The 22,058-nt window shown below is 35.0% G+C and overlaps 1 long non-coding RNA gene and 1 pseudogene across 1 annotated transcript; both read left to right on the top strand.

Moving 5' to 3' along the window:
- Window positions 1-8,587: 8,587 nt before the first annotated feature.
- On the top strand, window positions 8,588-9,655 carry LOC131646562 (uncharacterized). The gene is made up of 3 exons (XR_009297522.1): window positions 8,588-8,654; window positions 8,853-8,960; window positions 9,349-9,655. It is a non-coding gene; the product is annotated as an uncharacterized LOC131646562 (long non-coding RNA).
- Window positions 9,656-16,936: 7,281 nt separating this feature from the next.
- Window positions 16,937-18,333, top strand: LOC131649735 (F-box/FBD/LRR-repeat protein At1g13570-like; annotated as a pseudogene).
- Window positions 18,334-22,058: the final 3,725 nt, after the last annotated feature.

Genomic DNA, 22,058 nt, shown 5'->3' with positions numbered 1-22,058 from the left:
GACAGTGTAAAATAATTTTCACTACAAAAAATATGTTCTGTAGCGACGTGATTCCGATACCACAAAATGGAATATCACGTCACAACACATAATTAGCGACGTGTACATATATGTCGCTTGAGAGAGCGTGACAACTTGTTGTATCATGATTCTCACGTCACTAAATAGTGACATGGAAATCACGTCGCAACGTGATGCCCAGAACCCAACAACTTTTGTCTGTTGGAACAGACAGCGCCAGGAAAAAGCAGGATGGCAGAAAACACGGAGAGAAAACACGCCAGAAATCTCGCTCATTTCTAACCACACTTACGTTTCCACCAAACGGTTGACTACCACTTCTTTGTTGGAATTGCATAAATAATCGCATTTGTTGCTCCATCTCTGCTTGCCTCTTCGCCATTGCCTCTATTTGTTGTTGTTGCCCCTCCATTTGCGCTTTTAGCGCCGCCTCACGTTGCGCTTGCTCATCCATTTGGGCTTTTAGCGCCGCCTCACGTTGCGCTGACTCACATCTCGTCTCAGTTAGGGCCAATTGTCTTATTGTTTCCATTACTTGCGGTGTCAATTGTGCTGGACGTGACGATCCTTACCCATCTCTAACTCTTTGAAATAAAGTTCTATCCCCACTTCTCAAGCTTCCCACCAAATTTCCACCACCAAAAAAACATCCATTAGGCCCTTTTCCGCCAACGACTTCATTCCTAATATAAAAATCAACATCTGGATGAAACAGCTCTCCTTCTCTAGGAGTATATTGGGGATTATTGACCAAAAATGTTACAAGCAATGTTTGATAATCCTCCTACACAAAAAAAAATTAAGTATTTAACTTAAATTAAAATATATTAAATAATAAAATGAAAATTAGTTGTCATGTGATTTTTATGCCACAACATCAGAGTTGTCACATGAAAATCACGCCGCAAATTTTTTAGTTGCCACGTGAGAATCACGCCACAACTTTTTTAGTTGCCACGTGAAAATCACATCACAAAATTGCCATTAAATATAAAAAAATACAATAAAAATTGAATAACTTACCAAAGCTTTTCGTGTACGCTCATCAACATAATCACCCGATTTTTTTGTTCGAGTTTCTTTAACCAGCTCGACCATCAGTGGTTGTCTCCCTAACCTCTTAGCCTAAATAATAAAATTAACTTTAATTAAAAACAAAGAATTAATCAAAACATAACTTTAAAAGTGGTAATAATTACCATGTGTCGAGAATGTTCGTAAGTGCTTATACTTCCAACTGCATTAAGGTGACCCCCATGCCCTCATTTTTTTGGCATTTTAAGATTTAGCCTTAATTTCGTCTGATTTCCAATACACAAGCAGTTTATCAAAAACTTCTTGGCCCATCCACTCGGGACGACTACCATCACGTTCCCAACGCTTTCTAATACGTCGCAATGTGTCGGAAAGTCTTTTTGATGTTCTGCTATAATAATTTTTTTAACAAGTTTCTCGCTCATTTGATCCCAAGTACACTTTCCCTGATGACATTTAAATAAACCGTTAGAAAACTATAGTAAAAAAATTTAAATAAACAATGACTCAAAAAATTAATTAATTATACCTTAAAACAATTAAACCAAGCCTCTTTATTTGAAACGTCTCCAAAAGTCGTCCAAGCTTCTTTATACATTTGTTGAATTACATAGTACACACACCTGGAAGCAGTCCGACTCGGCCAAAAACTAAAAAACAATAATTTTAATTAGCATGCATTAAATATAAATTCATATTTAAAAAAAGAAATGTAAACTTAATTAAAATTTAATATATAAGATACTTACGAACTTCCTGCGGGCCAAATATAATATCTGTCGTCAATGATATGAATCTCTCTCGGATCATCCTCCCCCTAAGTATCATCACCATCAGACTGATCATCGTCTCCATGCGCAGTATCATCCCCATCCGGCTCCACATGATCATCCTCACGTGAAGGTATATGTGTGGTAGGTGAGGTGTGTGACCCTCTAGTCTGCTGAAAGGATGGGGGCACCTGTGTGGTAGGCGAGGTGTGTGACCCCCCAGTCTGGTGAAAGGATGGGGGAACCTGTGTGGGAAGTGGAGTGCGGGATCCCCAAGTCGGCTGGAAGCTTGGGGGCACCTGTGTGGGATGTGGAGTGCGAGATCCCCAAGTCGGCTGGAAGCCTGGGGGCATCTGTGTCGGACGTGGGGTGTGGGATCCCCCAGTCTGCTGGAAGCCTGGGGGCACATGTGTGGTAGGTGGAAAGCTAGATCATGCACTATGCTGGTATGATGAATAACTAGGTCCTCCAGTCTGGTGGAACGGACAGCTAAGTTCCGTAGGTGGGATAATAAAAGATGGTGCCCCAGACATAGGATACTCCTGAGAGGAGAGTAATGACGTAAGAGGTTGAGTGCTGACCATGGACATGTGATCTAACTGACTCTGTGGGGGATGACATACTGCTGACTGAGGTGACTGGCATACTGCTATCATTGGGCGTCAGGTCTTCTGACCCTTACCCTTCTCAGATCGGGTTGGCATATTACCTATTTATTGAGAATACACAATTAATCAAATATATACATTTACACAAATATATTAAAATATGTTTCTCATATATATATATATATATATATATATATATATATATATATATATATATATATATATATATTCATTTACACATTCAATAGATGGTTCATTAAGTAAAATTACAAACAAACACATTCTCATCCAAATACATTTATTACTCTAAATCTGCATGCTCTTCATCGTATCATTATCATCATCTAATTTGATATTATCCTCGGACAACGCCTTCATGCTCTCCATCCACATTATCTTCAACCAACAATATAGAAGCATCAACTTCATACCCCTCATTTGTTGTATCAGACAAACTGGTAATTTGCTCAACTGCAATGACATCATTAATTGGTCCAACTTCATCAACTTGGTAAGCAAGATCTTCCACTAGATCGCCAGTTTCAATATGGCCCAATGGTTTTGTTTTTATTACAACACACCACCCTCGTTTACGTGGCACAAATGAAGGATAAGGAACATAATAAACTTGCATAACAAGATGTGACATTATGAAAGGGTCATACTCACTGTACCTTCGGTCCATTTGAATCTCAACAGTACTGTATGTCGTGTCTATTTTTGTGCCTCTAGTTGGATCATACCATTCGCAAAAGAACAAGACAACTTTATTCTCCGAGTCCAAGTAATTGTAAACCAACTCGTACATCTGTTTAACGAAGCCATAGAAGTCATTTTCACCCCCATCTGTAACTCCTTTTACGAATACACCACTGTTTTTGGTTTTTTCCCCTTCAGTCCAAGTCTCAGTGTGAAATTTATACCCGTTCACGAAGTACGTGTGCCATTCGTTTGCGCTTTGAATAGGGCCTTCAGACAAATTTCTCAAATGGAGTATTTCTGGAATTAGTGTAACAATGCATGACAATCTCTCCTTGAACCATGTTAGAAATTCTGCATGAGTGACACCAGATGTTGATTATACAGCGGTACTTTGAAAATAGACGTTGTTAAATTCCCTATAAAAAATACACTATAAGTTTCAAGGTAATAATATTTACACACTATAGATAAAATTAAATAGTTGGGTATACTTACTAAAGATATGGTTTAACTTCAACGCAGTTGATCAAGACATGGACATGTGTGAATTGCATTTCTTGTTGGGTCAACCAATGAACACCTTTCTTTCCAGATGGACGACCTGGAAGCCCAAAGACTGACAAGGTGAATTGACTTCTTTCGTTTACATTTACAGGATTTCTTATTATTTTTGGAGTTAACATCAAACTGTTGAAATAGTGACTGCAAAAATGTGATGTCTCCCGATGCAAGTAATGCGCACATATTGATCCTTTAACTCTAGCTTTATTTTTCACTGATCACTTAGAATCAACCATAAACCTTTCATAGGAGTCGAGTCCAACATCATTTTTAATTTGTGAAGAATTCCAAACACTGATTAAGAACATTCCAATTTGCCTTGGCAGCAAATAATCTCACACACATGGATAATTTTGAGTCCGACGACCCCTCAAACAACGGTATATTCATCTCATTCAACAACTGATAAAATCTCTGCGCTTCCTCATTTGGCAACTCATCCCCATCAAAATCTTCAGGTTGATCATAGGTCACATTCACTCCAAAAGCATCCTCAACCATGTCACCGATCAGATTAAAGTTTTCCTCATATTCCATAGTCGGTCTACTACTTGAAGCATGCGAATTGCTAGTCTCTGGCACGTTCATCGGAAGTTTTTCACCATTAGACGTCCAAACCCAATAATTATTAATGAAACCCCTTCTATGAAAATGACGTGTTACTTCCTCTGGATCACTAATTATACGTCTACATTCACATTTAAGAGAAGGACACCTAACCCCCCCATCGCTTCGACAATATTTCTGAACAAATGCCCACTTGATAAACCCATCAACTTCTTCTATGAAATTTGGTTTAAGTGCACGTCTTCCTGGTTCTAATCCATCGTACATCCAACTACAATAGTACAGATAATATTCCATACTACATATTTGTCCAATCATACAATTTCATGAGTAAATTTTTTACTAGTCTAAAGTTAATTAGTCTGCATTATTGGTCTACATTATATACTAATACATTATATGCTACAAATAATAAAATGTTTTTTAAATACAAATATTACAAATAATAAATATAATAATATCATGTGTTTGTTTTAAATACATATTTAATAAAATATTTTTAATACCTAACTATTATTTTCTATTTAAAAAAATATATAATAAAAATATAACATATAATACATATCATATATTCTATTTTTTTAAGTTATGTTTTATTCTAATATAATAAAAAAAATATATAATATTTAATATATGCTCAAATAATACATTATATATTAATAAATTTTTTAAATTGTCTAAATTTAACTAATCTACATTATTAGTCTACATTATATGCTACAAATGAATAAAATATTTTTTGAATACAAATATTACAAATAATAAATATAATAATATTATGTGTTTGTTTTAAATACATGTTTAATAAAATATTGTTAATACATAACTATTAATTTTTAATTAAAAAACTTATAATAAAAATCTAACATAAAATATAACTATGTATTCTATTTTTTAACTTGTGTTTTATTCAAATATATTAAAAAAAACATATATACAACATATTTATTATAGTTTTCTTATATTTCTGTTTTTCAAAAATATAATTTAGTTTTTATTATATACTTAATATAATTATGTTTTAAAAAATTTTTAATATAAACATAGAAAAATTTATTTTCAATACATAAAAATATTCTGTTTTTAATAATCTATTTTCATAATATAAACTCTGTTTCTAATATTAATAAAATAATCTATTTTAAAAACAACAATATATAATATATAATATATAACAGTTTTAATAATATTAATATATACAAATTTTAAAAAAAAACATAATATCTACAAATCAACCAACAATCCAAATAATGTATCAAATTTAAAATTGCAAAAATACCTCTTCTTTAATTTTCTTCTAAACCTCTTCAATATTCTTTAATCCTCTTCACTTCAATATCTAATAGAAAAAAATTAATGTAAATTAAATTTCTAAATCATTATAAATAATACTTAAATAAAAATATAAAACACAATTGAAAAAAAATTATGAAAATATGATACCTTTAGAGAAATAGAAGAATGACAATGAAACTTGGAATGAGAAATGGGAGTGGAAAGTGAGAATGAGTAATGGCAATGGGAGAAGAAGAAAGAAATGGGTAATATTTTTCGTTTCTGTAATGGAGAAGAAGAAGAAGAAAGAATGAGTAAAGCTGGTACTGAGGAGTGGTTTCGGAAACGTGAACTTATAAAAGAATCAGCGACGTGGAAACAACGCCGCAGATTTCTCACGTGATCTCCATGTCGCTACATGCCAACGGTCAAAAGCAATAATTACACTTCCGATGTTTTAAACACGTCGCTAACTTCCCACGTGGTAAGCACGTCGCAACATCAAACGATACTCTGCATTTACTGCACTGCCTGCACCTAGTCTATTCAACTTTACAACTTTTGATTTTTGAATTCATAAATACATTTTGCGACGTGGTATCCATGACACTAGTCAAAATTTGAAAATTGCAGGATTCCCCCCATGCGACCTTCTGAGTTTTTTAGCTTTTGATTTTTTATTTATTTTGATTTATGTATTGCGACGTGCATGGTTAACACGACACAACAAACTTTTTATTAAAAAAAATTATGACTTGACTTGTGCTTATGTTCCTTTTATTATTTTATTATTAAAAATATGTACTGATGTTATAACCACGTCGCTACCGTCCTTTTTTTGCCACATTATTACCACGTCACTAAATCACTTCGCTGGATATCATTTTTCTTGTAGTGTTTACACTGTCAATCAATCACAACCTTGTATCAGAATAAATCACACTTTAATTTAAAAATTCTTTTAATGACAAGACACTTTAGTTGTTTTCTATTGGATGACAGTGTAAAATAATTTTACACTGTCCGTGCATATAAATTAAACCCAATTACTATTATGAGTATTTAAAAATTTATTTAAAATATATCTTAAATACTCAATACATTAAAGGTACCGATACCCAATTACTTATCACGAATACTTAAAAATTTATTTAAAATATATCTTAAATATTCAATTATAAAATTTATTTTACGTTGCAAGATTTCAGTGATACATATCAAATTATTCTCAATTTTATAAGGGGTAGAGAAAAGTTTACCATAATAATGTAATAGGTTCATGAAATTTTTGAGATTTTAAAAATTAAGTCTAAATAATTATATCATTTTAAATTTTAATATCAATTTTAATTTAAAATATGTGATACGAAAAAAATTTCTTAGGAGGAGTCATTGCCAAGTAATAAATCAATACGTCACAATTGAAAAGGATTTAAAAAATTTAAAGAATAATGAAATAGGGAAAAAACAATATTTTAAATTGAAAACTAAGATCTTATTTTAATTAAAATAAGGATCAAAATGTATTTAAGCTGATAAAAGTAATATGTTATTTTCCTAAAACCAAAAATATCTCTCCTAAATAGGTGGAGAAAAAAAGAAGCCCTAAAACTCTATTGTATAATTATCCAATATATACTATTGGAGTGCTTTTCTTTTGTTTGTGTACTCGACACTTCTCTTTCAATTTCTAATTTCTACACTCCAATCGCAAAGTTGCAGTGCAAGTTTTCCCCCTCTCATCACTAGTGCAAAAACAACAATATAATTTTAAAATTTACACCCGATATACTAAAAACGGGTGTAAATAAATAACACGATGGCACTTTTGTAAATAAAATGTCATTTTAAATATTATCAGATGACAATATACACCTAATTTTTTAAAAACGGGTTTAAATTAAAAATATTATTATAATCAAATCTCAATTACTCCTGTTAAAATAAAAACGGGTGTAAATTTATATAGACTAAAAAAATATATTTAATTTTATAACTTAAAATATTTAATCTAAATATTAACATATTAGCAAATAAATTAAATATTATTAACAAATTAATAGGTGAATATTAATGATCTAAATTTATTAGGTGAATAAAATAATCTGATCAATTATGTTAATAACTATTTCTTTTAAACACATTAATTAATTAGTAGGTGAATATTAATAATGAAAGAAATTAATACCCTCTTAATCAGAAAGTAGTAACACACCATTCATTTTAACTGAAGAAAAATGAGACTAAAAATAGTTTCAACATATTTACAAAACTGATATTGACGCACGAAACCCAAATTCACCTAAACCTAGATTCACGAAACTCTGATTCATCTCCGAAACCTAGATTCACGAAACTGAGATTCGCCCATTTCACTGAATCTGTGTTACAATGGCCCAAGTTTGCGAAGAAGAGTGAGATAGTGGCTGTGAGTTTCGATTCTCCCTGCCGAATCCGAATCTGATAGCGTCGATGTTCATGATCTCGTTTTGTTTCTATACATTCAATCCTACAAGAGTCTCCTCCCGCTGACGCCTAAGGATTCCTCCGCTGTAGCGGATGTTTGGCCTTCCACTTCCGCTTTTGATGGATACTTGTTCGCTCTCACGCCGCTTCAGGTGAATTCACCGTTTTCTTTCTTCGATCCTTGCAATACACTTTCATATGATGTTATGAATAATGCATTGCTTAATTCCTGTAATTGGATTGAGATGCTCACAATTTGTTTGGAGTGATTTCTGTTGACTTGATGTTGTGAAAGTGTCGATGTTGGTTTTGAATGGTTTGCAATTGCAGCTTGTGCGGAGCAACAGTAAGCGGTTTACGCCGTCGCAGGGTGATGAAGAAGCACATCAGCTGTCTTATCTGCAAAAGCATTTGGCTAATATTGTGTCTCTACTAGCAGAGCCTGTGGAGGGGGAAAGTGAAGAATCTCTGGTTTGTTTGTTTGTTTACTGCGTGCTTCCATGAGTTACTGACTTTGGCTGCATTGCTTTATATTTTTCATATTATCAATACTAATCAATTAGCAATATAAGTAAATAAATTTTTTGATTATACTGCATATGTGACTTTTAAGGAAGCTTATGCCCTGGGAACTGCATTATTGCTTAATGTAAGGTTCTTACCTTCTTTGTCAAGTCGTTAAAATTTCACCAATTACATTCAAGAGTATATTTTAGCTTAATATATTGTGATATTTCTACCTGTTCAATTCAATTCATCTTGTTTTATTGCAGAACATTACCTATTCAGTAACATGAAATTGTCCTGGTTTAAATCTGTTTGCTAATTTGCATATATTCTTGTTCAGGGTTCGATGATTTTGGACCAAAGCATTTCCATTTCACGTTGGGAAGCTTATACAGATGACAATAATTGGAACAGGCATAACGTTGAAGACAGTATTACATGCTCTCAAGTATGCCTTAAAACCCTTCCTTAGAAAGCTTTCTTACTTTTAGTTTGACCAAAGTGAGAACTTAAGTTTTTATTTTGTTACATTTTTAAAAATATTCATGAACCATGCTATCAACTTGAGTCACTGGTTGATACTCTGTCAAATACACACGAGAAATTATATTAGATGAACATAAATTTCAACCATTGTTTTCTTCTCAATTATCTCAATCCCTTTCCCAAATGTAACTTGGAGTCCGTTTGAATTGACTTGTTTGAACTAATCTACTAGCATATGTCCAATAGAAACTATAATTTGAGTTTGAAGATAAGATTATACCCGAGAAAGTAGTTTCAATTCATTACTTACTCGGTGAGTCATTCTTTTCTGTTAATTTTTCTTTCTGCAGATTGCTATAACATCTTACGGATTGGGCGTGTTAATGTGATCGGAGACGTTATCTTATTCCTCGAAAAACTATGTGTCAGCCTCTCAAGTGTTGTTTTCGCTTTCCTCATGTTAGAAACTCAAATACAAATCCGCGCATAACAAGATTTCATCTCCGTTCTTTCCTGTCATGTTATGTTTTCTATTACCTAACATCACCATAATCGATAACAATCACCATAAAAATACATTCTGCATAAGCATGCTTAACACACAGTTTTAATCTAATCTCAATTTCTCATGTGGCAGAGGCGCTGTACGATTCTTTCCAAAAGGTCCCTCTTCATGCGTAGTAGAAGTAAGGCCTTTCATACATTTTTACTAATTTCAGCTCTTTTTTATTGATAACAATTCAATCTTTCTTTTATAACTGTTGCCAATTTACTTTAATCTCATATTAAGAGGGGAAAATTGGGTTAAATCAATACCAATGTAAGTTTCTCAATGCAGTATTTGTCCAACTAGCTGCATCACCGATTCACTGCATGTTCTTATTGGGTCAAATAATTGCCTATCTTTATCAATCCAGTGCATGACTAGGTGGCACATCACATGTATCCACACTAAGGAATAACTCTTTATATCAGTCCCATAAACAGTTTTTTCCATGGTTTTAACTTCTAACATGAAATTAGGAAAACTTAAAAGTTATAGTACATAGTGTTTTCTCCTTTTTTTTCTTCCCCGGTCCCCATTCAGCATTTAAGTCAAGCACTAACTATTGCTTTTTTGTATTTTTGCCATTACAGCCGACGGCTTCTTATGAGGTTCCTCAACTTTTATCTCCAGTGGCATCCGTAAGTAATCTAGCCTTTATAAAATGTAAAGTTCTTGATATAGTTGACAAAAACAGTAAAAGAACTCCCATTTTTCATTATTTATTACTAGACAAGTGGCATCCACAACATATCTTGTTCAGCAAGCAACACAAACCAATTTGACATCAACTCTGCTTCAATTTTGGAATCGGTAACAACAATCATCATCCGTAAATCATCACGGCTCAAATCACTCACCAGTCCGCAATAATCCGCTACTGACGCGAACAACAACATCAAAGCAACGTCATCAACAACGACAATCTTCATCAATCTCTCAACACCGGCACGATTTTCGAAATGCACGGATCTTTATTTCAAAGCATCCGGATAGCATCTTCACAATTTCATTGCAATACTCATTGTACCAGTTTGAATTGATCACTACGTACCTTCAATACGGCGGCAAATCTCAGAATTAAAGCAAATAGAGCACAAGGAGTTATTACCTCATCTCTGGTCTTCTTATAGTGATTTCAAATCTTCAAATCCAGGTTCTATCTTTTTCACTTTATCATGTGGTGTATTTGGTTGTTGTTTGATGTTGTACGTTTTTTGTTGATGCTATGAATTGATTTGTTCCAATGCTATGCCCTGCTGCACGCTAGCCTTTTGCTATGGTTGTTGTTTTTTTGATTTGTGTGAGCAGAGAGGTTATGCCGAATATAAGATTGAAAAAGGGAAGATGATAATCAGAGCGAATATAAGATTGAAAAAGTGAAGATGATTTGTGTGAGCAAGAGATTATGTTCAAACTCTTCAAAATCAATCACTGTATTACTCTATCCGTCCACCTTGAACGTTACATGTTTGATAAAATGTGTGTTTGAGATTGTGATAGTTATTTTAATGAATTTTTTATGCTTTCACTCTATCAGGTACCTTCCCTAATTCTGTAGTTGAAAGGAATCACTCTTCTTGTGTAATCAATGACTACACTTCAAAGTCAGGCTGGAAAAGAAACAGCCAAAGTTCAAAAATCAGCTTCGGCTTTCAAGAGATGGGGCGGAAAAAGCCCTTTTCTTAGATATGGTCTTCCCATGATCTCTTACTCTTTCAAGAGATGCATCTCATTCGTAAGCCTTCCAATTCTTTCATTTACTTTTTTATTCATTATTTTACCGTTTTTCTTTTTTATCAAACACGTAGGGATTATTAGGGCACTCAGTCGTCATTTACATGGTCTTACAAATTGCTCAAAAACGCCGAGACAAAACGATATACTCTATATTTTAAAGAATAAATTATGATTAATTCAATTATCAGTCAAAATCGGGAAAACCACGTTTCATCAACCAATATCAACGTAGCGGTTTTAATTAGACATGGAAACACTTAAAAAAAATAATTGTTAGAACATAGGAAACTCCATTGATGGAGTGAAGAGCTTCTAGAGGAAGAAGATGAAGAATGCAAAAGAGAGAGTGTGAAGCTGTTATCTTTTATTATTCAGCTTAGCTTAAACAGTTGCTATGATACAACTATATATACAACTCATAACAACTAAGCAATCATAGCCTAACTAACTAACTACCAGAAATGGTAACTCTAACTGCCATGGTAACTCTAACTGCCATGTAACAGAATCAGTTAAAGGAGAGTTTCCCAAAGTAGTAAGCTAATTATATAAAGCTATGTATTCTAACAGCCTCCCTCAAGCTGATGCATGATATATGTTGATCATGCCAAGCTTGGAAACAAAGTCATTGAATTTGGATGGCTGAAGAGGTTTGGTCAGAAAATCTGCCAATTGCTCCTGTGAACATATGGGCAATAATCTGAACAAGCCTTGTTGAACTTTCTCACGGACCAGATGACAATCTATTTCCAAATGCTTTGTTCGTTCGTGAAACACGGGATTGGATGCTATGTGTATAGCACTTTGGCTATCACAATATAGAACCGGAGGTTTGGAGCATGAGACATGCAAATCCCTTAAGACATATAACAACCACATTAGCTCACATGTAGCTGTTCCCAAAGCACGATACTCAGCTTCCGATGAACTTCGAGATATAGTCTGCTGCTTCTTCGCTTTCCATGAGATAAGGGATGATCCTAGAAAAAAACAGTAGCCCGAAGTAGACTTCCTTGTATCCACACATCCTGCCCAATCCGCATCCGTGTAACCCATAATTTGAAGCCTGGATGATCTTGGAAAGAATAATCCATAACCAGGATTTGTTTTTAGGTACCTTATGACTCTGCATGCTGATTGATAGTGAACTTGAGTAGGTTTATGGAGGAACTGGCTTAATTGCTGAGTTGCAAGTGTGATATCCGGTCTGGTATTGTTTAAGTAGATCAATCTGCCAACCATTCTTTTGTATTCAGTAATATCCTTCAAAGGCTCACTTGTGTCTTCATGGAGTTTTAAAGAAGGATTCAAGGGTGTTGAAGCTGGCTTGGATGCAAGTAGACCCGAATCATTAATCAAATCCAGGCAATATTTTCTTTGTGAAATGGTGATGCCCTCCTTAGAATGAGCAACTTCAAGTCCAAGGAAGTATTTGAGAATTCCCAAATCCTTTATTTTGAAGTGTTCATTCAGAATATATTTGATGCGATCAAATTCTGTTAAAGAGGTGCCTGCAAGTATGATATCGTCCACGTATACAAGTAAAACAGTGATATGATCATTCTTTTTCAAAATGAACATAGAGTAATCAGCATTAGACTAAGTATAGCCAAGTTTCAACAAGAGAGATGTTAACTTCTCATACCACATTCGACTTGCCTGCCTCAAACCATACAAACTTTTCAAAAGTTTGCATACTTGGTTTGGTTTGGAACAAGATACTCCTTGTGGTACATGCATATACACATCCTCATCCAAGTCACCATGTAAAAAGGCGTTATTTACATCAAGTTGATGTAAATTCCAGTTATTGATGGATGCTAAAGCAAGAAGAGTTCTGACTGTGGAAAGCTTAGCCACTGGTGAAAATGTATCAAAGAAATCCAGTCCTTCAACTTGGCTATACCCTTTAGCAACTAAGCGTGCCTTGTACCTTTCTATGGAACCATCAGACCTATGCTTAATCTTATACACCCATCTACTACCTATAGGTTTAATAGATGGTGGCAGATCCATCATCACCCAGGTACCATTTGTGATCAAAGCTTGTAACTCAGACTGCATAGCTATTTGCCAATTCACATGCTTGCAAGCTTCTTCATAACTCTTTGGCTCAGAATCATGAGTAACAGATATGCTAAAAGATTTATGAGCATGAGACAAATGATCAAAGGAATGGAAAGAAGAGATAGGATAGGGAATACCTGAAGAAGATGATGCAGCCAAGCTGTTTGAAGAATTGCACACATAGTCTTCAAGGTGAGGTGGTGGTTGTCTGTTTCTTGTAGGTCTGACATGGTTAGGTGAATTGGGTGTAGGTTCATTTATGGATGTAGAATCAAGTTCAGTTGTGGTGGTTACAGGGTGAGGGTCATTTTGAATATCCTGCAATGAATCAGAACAGTTATATGGAGGAAGAGGTTTAGGATGTTCATTATCTGTGTGGAGAGGTTCATATGTCATGTTATCACTAGTGTGATACTGCCAGTTTGGTTTGAAAGGGAAAATATGGTCATGGTGTATTACATTCCTAGAGATGAAAACCTCATTATTATTAATGTCAAGTAAAACAGTGCCTTTCACTCCTTGCTTGTAACCCAAGAAAATACATTTTCTGCCACGATGATCAAGCTTAGATCTATGTGCCTGAATAGTTGAGGTATATGCAAGAGTGCCAAAGATTTTAAGAATATGTAATTCAGGGACAGAATTATGCAAACATTGATATGGAGATTTATTGTTCAATACCATGCTAGGTACACGGTTCATAATGAAGACTGCATGTTGAACAACAAAAGACCAAAATTTTTTAGGTAAGTTGGCTTGAAAAAGAAGGGCTCTAGCTATGTTCAAAATGGTTTGGTGTTTTCTCTCAACCCTACCATTTTGTTGAGGAGTCTCAACACAGCTAGTTTGGTGTAAAATACCTTTAGATGCATAGTAGGTAGGCATAACAAACTCTGGGCCATTATCAGTTCTAATGCACTTGACAGATGTGTTATGTTGGGTTTCAACCATTTTGATAAAGTTAAGGACATTAGTTCTGGTTTCAGACTTGGATTTCATCAAAATAATCCAAGTGAATCTGCTGAAATCATCAACAGCAGTCAAGAAGTAAGAATGGCCACTATATGATTGAATGGCTAAAGGCCCCCAAACATCAAAATGAATTAACTCAAAAGGGGAAGATGCTGTATTAGAACTATTATTGAAAGGTAATTTCTTGTGTTTAGAGTAATGGCATACATCACAGATAGCTTTAGAATCAGCAACAATAAAAGGAAAACTAGTTTGTAAAGCTTGTAATTGTTGTCCTTGAGAACTAAGTGATACAATCCTTCAAGCTTCTCAGCTGAACCAATCGTCTTCAGGGATTGAGGCTCCTGAATGAAACAACCAAGAGAGTTAAAAGTGACATTATAATGAAAGGATTGACACAGTTTTGGAACTGAAATGAGATTTACAGAAAATTCAGGTATATACAAAACCTCTGAAATACTGAATTCAGGTGAAAACTTGACTGTGCCAAAGAATTTTGCCATGGCAAACTGACCATTGGGCAATTTCACATTAATTGGGGTGGAGTAAATATGATGAAACCAAGATCGACTGGAGCAAATGTGGTCACTTGCACCCGAGTCTATGATCCATGAATTAAGAGTAGAACATTTATAAATGGAAGAAAAAATACTACCTTGAGCACTAACAGATGTATGACCTGTTAATGAGGATGATGTGACTTGGTTTGATTGAGCAGGAACTGAAGCTTGAGTAATGGTAGATTGTTGAAGAAGATTGACAAGTTTGTCAAATTGAGCTTGAGTGATAGTGGCAGAGCCATGTTTCTCATCATTCTGTTGAACTGAAGCATGATCATCATCTTCAGTGTCATTGGTGGTGAGGTTGTTAGCAGCTGTTCCTTTGCCAAAATGTGGTGGAAACCCATGCTTGCGATAGCAAACTTCTACAGTGTTACCATTTCGTCCACAGTAAGTGCAAACTTTGGATCTTGCAGAGTTAGAATTATAACCTGAATTGCCAGATTTGTGATTTGCCTTCTTGAAATTCACAGAATTTATCAATGCTTGTGAATCATCAGATGGAATGAGATGATTTTGTCGCTCATGTTGCAATACCATAGAAAAAATTTTGTTCATAGCTGGTAAAGGATCCATAAGCAAGATCTGAGACTTTACCACAGCAAAATTTTCATTCAATCCGGTGAGAAATCTAATGACATATAGGAGATTGTGATTGCTTCTTGCAATTCGCATGGCATTGCATGAACATCGAATTCTACATACACACTGCGGAATAGGCATATAAATCTCTAGTTCCTCCCATAGGATCTTTAATTCAGAAAAAAAATCAGTGACAGATTTGGAATCTTGTTTTAAAGCATAAATTTCTTGATGTAATTCAGAAATGCGAACAAGATCACCTTGCGAGAAGCGTTCTTTCAAATCGTTCCATACATCCAAAGCGTTTTCCATGTATACAATCGACTGCGCAATGGATTCTGAAACTGAATTGATGATCCAAGAAAGAATCAACATGTTGCATCTACTCCAAGCTCGCATGGAGGGATCAAAAGCGTCATCTGGAATCGTGATCGATCCATCAATGAAATCAAGCTTCATCTTGGCGCCAAGAGCACGACGCATGGAACGTGCCCAAGAGTGATAATTGGAACCGTTCAGAAGAGGTGTAACTTTAACAGAGCTTGGTCCATCACTCGGATGAACGTAGTAGGGACTCGTAGGATCGAGTTGAGGATCGGTGGGAGGATTGCGTGGTGGTGCCATCAAACTAGAAAGAAGAAGAAGAGAAAGAGAAACTGGATCAGAAAGGCGTTGATACCATGTTAGAACATAGGAAACTCCATTGATGGAGTGAAGAGCTTCTAGAGGAAGAAGATGAAGAATGCAAAAGAGAGAGTGTGAAGCTGTTATCTTTTATTATTCAGCTTAGCTTAAACAGTTGCTATGATACAACTATATATACAACTCATAACAACTAAGCAATCATAGCCTAACTAACTAACTACCAGAAATGGTAACTCTAACTGCCATGGTAACTCTAACTGCCATGTAACAGAATCAGTTAAAGGAGAGTTTCCCAAAGTAGTAAGCTAATTATATAAAGCTATGTATTCTAACAATAATAGTGTTGATAGAACTTTTTAGAGATAAAATAAGTTTTTTTTTAGCAGAACATGACATCAAAACCATTTTTAAAATACTACAGGTAGTTTTCTGGTTCCAGCGTTTACTAAATGTTGTTTTGGTTTTGGAATTTAAAATAAAGCTACATCATATGGTTTTCATTATAAATAAATATGAACAAAATTCTAGTGAAAATCCAAGTATAAACTATGCAGATATTCTCATTTTGGGTGCACAAGTTTGTTTTGGTTGATTGTATATTTTTTAATATTTATTTAGAGTGTGTTATAATATCTTAGTATCAGATTGGATATTAATTATTATTTGTTTTTGATTTAGTATGTAGTTTATGTATCCTTATAAATAGTTATTATTATTGACATTTTCATCTATTGACAGATAGTATAATAATATTTTTCTCTAGGCTTTTACATAAACTTAACTGTACTAATACTATCTTATTTCATTCTGTTTTTTTGTATTTCAGTTATGACTCAGCCCAACCAGAAGGTCAGATATTGTGATGACATTGATCGAATTAGTGAGTTACCTGGTAATGTGATTGATTGTATCCTAGAACATATGATCGTCAAAGACCTTATTAAGACCAGTATTTTGTCTAGAAAATGGAGGTTTATGTGGACTTCAGTCCCTCGATTTGAGTTTGATGAAGAATTTTACAATTTGTTTGATAATTTTGATAACCCTGCCTCTGAGTTTTCTCGAATTATCACAGAAATTCTTTTCCTCCATAATGGGCCGATAAATGAATTTATTGTTTACCTCCCTTGCGGTCCCAATCCCAAGTACAAAATCACATTTGAATATCTTAATAAATGGATTTTGTTTTTATCAAGGAAAGGTGTTAAACACATTTATCTGGATAACTATGAGGAAGATCTCGTTCGAACTCCATCTCATCTCTTCATTTGTCAAGGATTGACTTACTTGTATTTGCACTATTTTAACTTGTCAATTCCACCTAGTTTTTGTGGATTTAAGAGTTTGCTTCACCTTCACTTACAATTTATAATATTTGAGTCAGGTGCACTTGAGAGTCTTTTACCCGGCTGCCCATTACTTGAAAAGCTCGGCATTGTGCACTGTTCTGGCTATGAATGTATTGATCTTTCTTCTTCTACTCTAACTGATCTCACCGTCTCAATTGAAGAGAATTGCATATTTCGTTTGAATAAAAGTTTCCCAATAATTCAAAGGCTTGATGTGGAATTAGTTCGCGAGGGGGTAAATTTGATCTAATGTTCCATTTCAATATTTATCTTTAAAGTTGTTTTATTTCAATACAAATATATCTTATAGGTTTGTTTTTTATCTTGTATATAGATGTTGTATGCACATGCAGATATCTTTCCTTTATCACAGCTGATAAACTTAAAGTATCTCAGTTTAGATGATGTGAATTTGGAAGAAAGAAAAGAACTTTTGTATATAGTTAGTATACTCAAAAGTGCTTCTAACCTCGTGGAATTTGATATAGCGGTAACGTAACACCGTATGCATATGCTTCTTAGCTATGTTAGCTTGTCTTTTTATTGTCATGTGTTGACTCTAGTTTTTTATTTACTATGTAGACTTATTATGGCATTGATTCTGAAAAGCAAGCGCCTGACCCTTTGGAAAAGTTAGAGTCTAGTTGTTGTCTCAGTGAACTTCAGAAGGTTAACATCACGGTTAGAAGTAGAAGTAAACAAGCAATGAGTTTGACACGGTTCATTCTTGCGAATTCTTCATCGTTGAAAACTCTTACTTTTAAACTTCCTTTTGAAATACAATCAGATGCGTTGATAGTGTCAAACATTTCGCAAGACTTGTTATTGATGGGACGAGCATCACAAAAGGCACAAGTTAAAATCATTCATAGATAGATAGATATTCAATTGTGAAATGTATTTGATTTTAGTTTTCAATTCTTGTCTTTACTTTATTATGTACCTTCAATTCAACATTGATTTTTTTTCAAGAAATAACTTATATATTGGGTTTTGTTTTACCTTATGGAATAGTTTAAAATTTGCATAACTTATTGCTCGCATGTTTATGGGAGAAATAAAAGGAGGGGAGGATTTTGATATAAAGATATGAATTACATGCTTCAACACAAGTGACTAAATACTTATTTTATTAATTAAATAATATTTTCTCTAATATTTATTTGTAATCTTTTTCCCACTATTTCCTATTGTTTCTATCTTACCAGTTTATTGTTGCTAAAGAAAAGGAGATGTTGGTAAACAAGTGTTTTCCCAACTTATTGACTTACGTAATCAATGACCTTTAACTCTAAAGTGAAACACAACAAGAAATCAATAAGGTGGATCTTTGGCCATGTCCATGACCACTGAGAATATTTTGGAAAACCTATTATGGGTACTGTATATTGAGTCAAATACACAATATGATTTCTACTCATAAAAAATCAAGAACATAACTCTAAACAAATCTCTATGAGTCAAATACGTCGTCATTTCATAACATTTAAACTCATATCAAAATTCAATCAAAGAATGAAATAGGAAGTATACTTGAGTTTGTCGTTGAAATTGTTGAAATTTTGTGTGTATCTGATATTCCGATTTGTAGACCTCTTTAGGGTTTCTTGAATCTCTTCTAATGGGGATGAAGATAGAATCCTGATAAATCGTGTGTTTCCATCGCTCTATAAATGTGGATCATTAACCCATATAACTCCAGGGTTATTTCTTAGTTTTCAAAATGTTCTAATTTGACATTTCATCAAATTAGATATTGACTTATGGTATCTATACAATAACATTTCAAGTCATATATGCCCTCACCCACATACATAACATCAACCAGATCACTATAGTTTTGACTAATTCAATAATCACCTTAACACATGTAATATTATATTTAGGATCCAAAATTCTAACAATATTCCCCAAATCACATATGTAACTTGACATGCGTGTTAGACTTTATGAGCTTAAAATTTACCATTATATAACCAAAGTGATTTTTGTTATATCAATCATTACTAAAATTCATCAACCCATCAATGATTACCAATAGTGACATAACCAAATGACATAGATTCATCATGAAATGTGAAGCATGAAAATCAAAATAATGTGGCATGTACATGTCGATTTTTAATTGGTCCAACTTTACTTTAGTGAGATCATTTAATAAATTTATTGTACAATGTATAAATAGTTGAATGTCAAACTTTATAAATAAAAAATATACAAAACCAGAGTATGCATACATAATACCAATCATAGAAAATAAAAGTTGAACCTTTGGATCAACTGCTTCCTTGGAATACCCCTCTTGGTTGTCAAGGGCTGCTCATCCAGCCCGTACAGGTAACTCGTAGCAAACACGGAGATAAAAGCCTTCCACGACATTGACTAGACCAAGAAAAATTTGTCTTTAAAACCTCGGACTGACTCCGAAAAAGCCTTGAAGAGCTTCTTCGGCTCCTTCAGTGAGACTCGTCCATACTGACCACAGGTGACACCCCGTTGGATGTGAAAGCAATAGAAGAATAAGGGCAACGTGACCACGATTTTGAGATAATCACAAACCAGCTCGAACACCCTGAGGAAGGTTATCGAGTTCGGATGCAGCTGGGAAGGGCCGGGTGCAAATGGTCAAACATAGCCACCTGAACATCAGTGAAAGGCAGTTGAAGTCCTAATTCTCGGAAGAAGATCTCGTACATAGGAAATTGGTTGGTCGGATACACCGAATAAATCATATCATCCTCTTCCGGGAAAGAAACCCTCCACTCCTCCTCGACACTAGGGGGATCCGTCTCCGCCCCCCCGGCTGTGAAGGCATCCTCAGGGGTTACAGCGAAAGTAGAGGGAGTTTCTCAAGGACCAACGGCTACCCATTCATCCCCCCGGAAGTATCAAGCTCATCCTCTTTGACGGACACGTCCCGAGCAGAAGATGCTTGCTTAGAAGTACTCTAGCTCGTCGAGCTTCTAATCTCCGAGCTACTTCTAACGTTGCTCATAGTCTCTTCCTCAATGTTACTAGCCATTTTTACTTGAAAAGCAATGGAAAAAGTGAATTCAACTTCAAAATCAAATCCACCCTTCCATTACTAATCAAGTGAAAGGGCGTGCGCAAAGGCAACGAGGACAACATCCCCGACCAGAGCCCTTAACTCAAACAGCAAATAAGAGTGCGAGGAGCTCGATTGGGACTTCCCCAGAAGACTAAACCCTAGTTCTTCCCGAGGAAGCGTCTCCCCGACTCCTGGGGTTTAAGCCTCGCATGAAGTTCACCACAGAACTAATACAATCCACCGCTTGAACCCAGAATCCAACCAATACTCATCGGAAAAACCATACTCTTCGCTCTATCGCCACGATTTCAACACCTAAACGGTCGGAAAATATCAATTTCCTAAAAGTCCCTGGCCCGTCCCCAGCGGAGTCGTCGTCCAAAAGTGGCACGACCACTGTCAAACACCAACATCTACCGGAGAAATTCTAAAATTATTCTCTCTCTATCCTAACAACATGCAATCTAAGAAAAAATGAATACTGGAACTAACAAAAGTAAGAGAAATAGAAAAACTTACGTGTTCGATAAAAACTGTGTAGTGGTCGGACGAATTATGCGACGGAAGGAACGCGCGAACAGAAAATACATAGAAGAAAGAGATGTGAAAGTGGAAATGGACTCATCTCCCTCCTATTTATAGAGGACGCATACAACACGTGTCTGAGCACGCGCCTAACCTCGCCTAGCCTAGCCTAGCCTAGCCTAGCCATCATTATGCATTTATTACGACGCGTGCCTCGACGCACGCATGCAACGTTACCCCTTCAATTCCAAATCAAATGTTCAGCTCCCCGCAAGCCGAGCATCCACGACAACGATAAAATCTCCTCGCAGACTTTCCTCCTTGGATAGCCCAAAAGACGCCACCTCTTCGGAAAACGGGCACAATCCATGCACACTTTCCTTCCTCGGATCAGTATCTGCTCTTAAGTCATCACTCCCATGCTCGAATCAACTGTTAGAACAAGATTGAGAATCTGTGTTCAGAATCTAGTTTTGATGATAACAGACATATATTTTGTTAGTAACAATTTTATTACTAATGGTTTCACTTAGTGTGCAGATATTATGCTATAAGCCTTATACAAGATTCACCAGAAAAAGAGCACATTGAATATGTAATACGGTGGGAGAACTGACTTTTAAAATGTTGCGGATAGCAAGAGTCGCCACTGACTTTTATTTTATCCAATTGGAAAGGCAAAAAGAACAGGAAAGACCTTTGAAAGATTTTGAGTTCGGGGGGTAGGTTATACAAAGGGAAGGTGTAAGCACCCTTTGTATCCATGGTTATCCATGGGCTCATAATTGCTTAGCTCACTTGTTTGTTTGATTTGTTTGAAAGAGTGTCGTGTGTGAATAGTAAAAACTTCGTTAAGGACTTTAGCTTGTAAATAAGCGTGGCCTTGTTTTGAAAGTATTTGAAAAGAGAGGTGTGAAAAGTAATTTGAAAGTTTGAATATGAGCAAGCAATTGAGAACTACCTACCCTAAGTTTGTCTTTAATGTTCTTTAAGTCTTTCGGGCGAAAGGGTCTATCCATACCATGAG

The sequence above is a fragment of the Vicia villosa genome, linkage group LG2 (genome assembly GCF_029867415.1).
Source record: "Vicia villosa cultivar HV-30 ecotype Madison, WI linkage group LG2, Vvil1.0, whole genome shotgun sequence".
NCBI lineage: Eukaryota > Viridiplantae > Streptophyta > Magnoliopsida > Fabales > Fabaceae > Vicia > Vicia villosa.
The sequence above is the reverse complement of the archived record's forward strand: the minus strand, read 5'-3'. Positions and strand labels throughout refer to the sequence as shown.